Source organism: Triticum dicoccoides, chromosome 6A (genome assembly GCF_002162155.2).
Source record: "Triticum dicoccoides isolate Atlit2015 ecotype Zavitan chromosome 6A, WEW_v2.0, whole genome shotgun sequence".
In the NCBI taxonomy this organism is placed as follows: Eukaryota; Viridiplantae; Streptophyta; class Magnoliopsida; order Poales; family Poaceae; genus Triticum; species Triticum dicoccoides.
This window is the reverse complement of record NC_041390.1, coordinates 440,650,526-440,655,575: the sequence shown is the minus strand read 5'-3', so window position 1 is coordinate 440,655,575 and position 5,050 is coordinate 440,650,526.

The window sequence follows — 5,050 nt, the reverse complement described above, 5'->3', positions numbered from 1 at the left end:
CTTGTTACGATGATTTTCCACTTCACTTTGAAATTCTTTGAAGTTTTCGAATGTTTCAGACTTATATTTGATCAAGTAGATATACCCATATCTACTCAAATCATCTGTGAAGGTCCGACAATAACGATACCCGCCGCGAGCCTCAACACTCATCGGTCCACATACATCAGTATGTATTATTTCCAATAAGTTTGTTGCTCGCTCCATTGTTCCGGAGAACGGAGTCTTAGTCATCTTGCCCATGAGGCATGGTTCGCAAGCATCAAGTAATTCCAAAAGTCCATCAGCATGGAGTTTCTTCATGCGCTTTACACAAGTATGACCTAAACGGCAGTGCCACAAATAAGTTGCACTATCATTATTAAACTTGTATCTTTTGGCTTCAATACTACGAATATGTGTATCACTACTATCGAGATTCAACAAAAATAGACCATTCATCAAGGGTGCATGACCATAAAAGATATTACTCATAAAAATAGAACAACCATTATTCTCTGATTTAAATGAATAACCATCTCGCATCAAACAAGATCCAGATATAATGTTCATTCTTAACGCTGGCACCAAATAACAATTATTTAGGTCTAAAACTAATCCCAATGGTAGGTGTAGAGGTAGCGTGCCGACGACGATCACATCAACTGTGGAACCATTTCCCACGCGCATCGTCACCTCTTCCTTAGCCAATCTTCGTTTAATCCGTAGCCCCTGTTTCGAGTTGCAAATATGAGCAACAGAACCAGTATCAAATACCCGGGTGCTACTACGAGCATTAGTAAGGTACACATCAATAACATGTATATCAAATAAACCTCTCACTTTGCCATCCTTCTTATCTGCCAAATACTTGGGGCAGTTCCGCTTCCAATGACCAATCCCTTTGTAGTAGAAGCACTCAATCTCAGGCTTAGGTCCAGACTTGGGTTTCTTCACTTGAGCAGCAACTTGCTGGTCGTTCTTCTTGAAGTTCCCCTTCTTCCCTTTGCCCTTCTTCTTGAAACTAGTGGTCTTGCTAACCATCATCACTTGATGCTCCTTCTTGATTTCTACCTCTGTAGCCTTTAGCATCGCGAAGAGCTTGGGAATTGTCTTATCCATCCCTTGCATATTATAGTTCATCATGATGCTTTTGTAGCTTGGTGGCAGTGATTGAAGAACTCTGTTAATGACACTATCATCAGGGAGATTAACTCCCAGTTGAGTCAAGTGGTTGTGGTACCCAGACATTCTGAGTATATGTTCACTGACGGAACTATTCTCCTCCATTTTGCACCTATAGAACTTATTGGAGACTTCATATCTCTCAATCCGGGCATTTTCTTGAAACATTAACTTCAACTCCTCGAACATCTCATATGCTCCATGATGTTCAAAATGTTGTTGAAGTCCTGGTTCAAGGCCATAAAGCATGGCACACTGAACTATTGAGTAGTCGCCAGCTTTGCTCTGCCAGACGTTCATAACGTGTGGAGTTGCTCATGCAATGGGTCTTGCACCTTGCGGTTCTTCCAAGACATAATTCTTCTGTGCAGCAATGAGGATAATCCTCAAGTTACGGACCCAGTTCGGATAATAGCTACCATCATCTTTCAACTTAGCTTTCTCTAGGAACGCATTAAAATTCAAGGGAACGGTAGCACAGGCCATTGATCTACAACAACTTAGACATGAAAAATACTATCACGTACTAAGTTCATGATAAATTAAAGTTCAATTAATCATATTACTTAAGAACTCCAACTTAGATAGACATCTCTCTAGTCATCTAAATGATCACATGATCCATATCAACTAAACCATGTCCGATCATCACGTGAAATGGAGTAGTTTTCAATGGTGAACATCACTATGTTGATCATATCTACTATATGATTCACGTTCGACCTTTCGGTCTTAGTGTTCCGAGGCCATATATGCATATGCTAGGCTCGTCATGTTTAACTTGAGTATTCTGCGTGTGCAAAAATGGCTTGCACCCGTTGTATGTGAACGTGGAGCTTATCACACCCGATCATCACGTGGTTTCTCGGCACGACGAACTGTAGCAACGGTGCATACTCAGGGAGAACACTTATACCTTAAAATTTAGTGAGAGATCATCTTATAATGCTACCACTGTACTAAGCAAAATAAGATGCATAAAAGATAAACATCACATGCAATCAAAATAATTGATATGATATGGCCATCATCATCTTGTGCCTTTGATCTCCATCTCCAAAGCACCGTCATGATCACCATCGTCACCGGTTGACACCTTGATCACCATCGTAGCATCGTCGTCGTCTCGCCAACTATTTCTTCTACAACTATCGCTACCGCTTAGTGATAAATCAAAGCAATTACATGGCGATTGCATTTCATATAATAAAGTGACAACCATATGGCTCCTGCCTGTTGTCGATAACTGTTACAAAACATCATCATCTCATACAACAATTTATATCTCATCACATTGTGACCATATCACATCACAACATGCCCTGCAAAAACAAGTTAGACATCCTCTACTTTGTTGTTGCAAGTTTTATGTGGCTGCTACGGGCTTCTAGCAAGAACAGTTCTTACCTATGCATCAAAACCACAACGATTTTTCGTCAAGTGTGCTGTTTTAACCTTCAACAAGGACCGGGCATAGTCAAACTTGATTCAGCTAAAGTTGGAGAATAGACACCCGCTAGCCACCAGTGTGCGAAGCACGTCGGTAGAACCAGTCTCATGAATGCGGTCATGTAATGTCGGTCCGAGCCGATTCATCCAATAATACTGCCGAATCAAAGTAAGACGTTGCTGGTAAGTAGTATGACTATTATCGCCCATAACTCTTTGTGTTCTACTCATGCATATAACATCTACGCATATACCTGGCTCTGATACCACTGTTGGGGAACGCAGTATTTCAAAAAAAATTCCTACGATCACGCAAGATCTATCTAGGAGATGCATAGCAACGAGAGGGGGAGAGCATCTTCATACCCTTGAAGATCACAAAGAGGAAGCGTTTATCAATGCGGTTGATGTAGTCGTACACCTTCACGATCCGTCCCGATCAAGTACCAAACGTACGGCACCTCCGCGTTCAACACACGTTCAGCTCGATGACGTCCTTGCCTTCTTGATCCAGCAAGACGGGTGAAGTAGTAGATGAGTTCCGGCAGCACGACGGCGTGGTGACGGTGTTGGTGAAGAACAATCTCCACAGGGCTCCGGAAAGCGCTACGAAGACTATAATGGAGGATAAACTAGAGGGGACGGGGTTGCCGGCACACGGCTTGGTGATTCTTGATGCGTCTTGGGTGCTAGCCCCGCCCCTCTATTTATATGTTGAGCCCTGCGGTCGAAACTTGGAGTAAAAACCTCCTGAAAGTCGGTTTTGCCCGAAAGGCAAGAGTCCTACTCGGACTCCAGGGCTAGACGCCAGGGTTCCCGACGTCTACTCCCTAGACGCTAGGGTTACTGGCGTCTAGCCTCTGGTCTCCGCAAAACTTCCTTTTGCACTTTCCAAAAGCCTCGTGGGCTTTCCCTTTGGCCCAAATGAAGTGTTCTTGTACCCAAACATTTCGGGAAACATCCGGAACCCCTTCCGGTGAACTCCGGAACCTTTCTAGAGACCAAACACTATTATCCCATATATCAATCTTTACCTCCGGACCATTCCGAAGCTCCTCGTCATATCCGTGATCACATCCGGGATTTCGAACAACATTCGGTTACCAACATACATAACTCAGATAGTACTATATCGTGAATGAACATTAAGCGTGTGGACCCTACGGGTTCGAGAACTATGTAGACATGACCGAGACACATCTCCAGTCAATAACCAATGGCAGAACCTGGATGCCCATATTGTCTCCTACATATTCTATGAACATCTTTATCGGTCGAACCTTATGACAACATACGTAATTCCCTTCGTCATCGGTATGTCACTTGCCCGAGATTCGATCGTCGATATCATCATACCTAGTTCAATCTTGTTACTGGCAAGTATCTTTACTCGTTCCGTAATGCATCATCCCGCAACTAACTCATTAGTCACATTATATTGCTTGCAAGGCTTATAGTGATGTGCATTACCGAGAGGGCCCAGAGATACCTCTCTGATACACAGAGTGACAAATCCTAATCTTGATCTATGCCAACTCAACAAACACCATCGGAGACACCTGTAGAGCATCTTTATAATCACTCAGTTACGTTGTGACGTTTCTTATATAGCACACAAAGTGTTCCTCGGGTATTCGGGAGTTGCATAATCTCATAGTCAGAGGAATATGTATAAGTCATGAAGAAAGCAATAGCAATAAAACTAAACGATCATAATGCTAAGCTAACGGATGGGTCTTGTCCATCACATCATTCTCTAATGATGTGATCCCGTTCATCTAAATGACAACACAAGTCTATGGTCAGGAAACTTAACCATCTTTGATTAACGAGCTAGTCAAGTAGAGGCGTACCAGGGACATTCTGTTTGTCTATGTATTCACACATGTACTAAGTTTCCGGTTAATAAAATTCTAGAATGAATAATAAACATTTATCATGATATAAGGAAATATAAATAACAACTTTATTATTTCCTCTAGGGGATATTTCCTTCAAATAGCCGCCCCCTACAACCACTAGCTGGTTGGCTGCTCCGAGAGAAACTAACACTTGTCATTGACAGCATCCCATCCTCCGAGGACTTTGAGCAAAAATCATCAAGTGAGGAAAAACTGAAAACCCAAACCCAAACACCTACAAACCCAAAGTGATTGAGCATCGCTGAACAGATTGTTCCTGTGTGGGACCGTCGCTTGTTACCTTTGAGGACTGTATATCCTCCAGACGGTTAGGCGTCATGGTCTAGAGCATCCAAAAGGAAATTGTGGATCGCCGAGTGACTGAGTCTGTGAAGGTTTGGAAGTCACCTGAAGACTTGCCACGAGTGATTGGGCAAGGTCAGTGTGACCTTAGCTCAAGGAGAATACGGTGAGGATTGTGTTCCTCAGGTTTAAATACCTAGCCGCTCTAACCAGACGTACGACTGTCACAACTG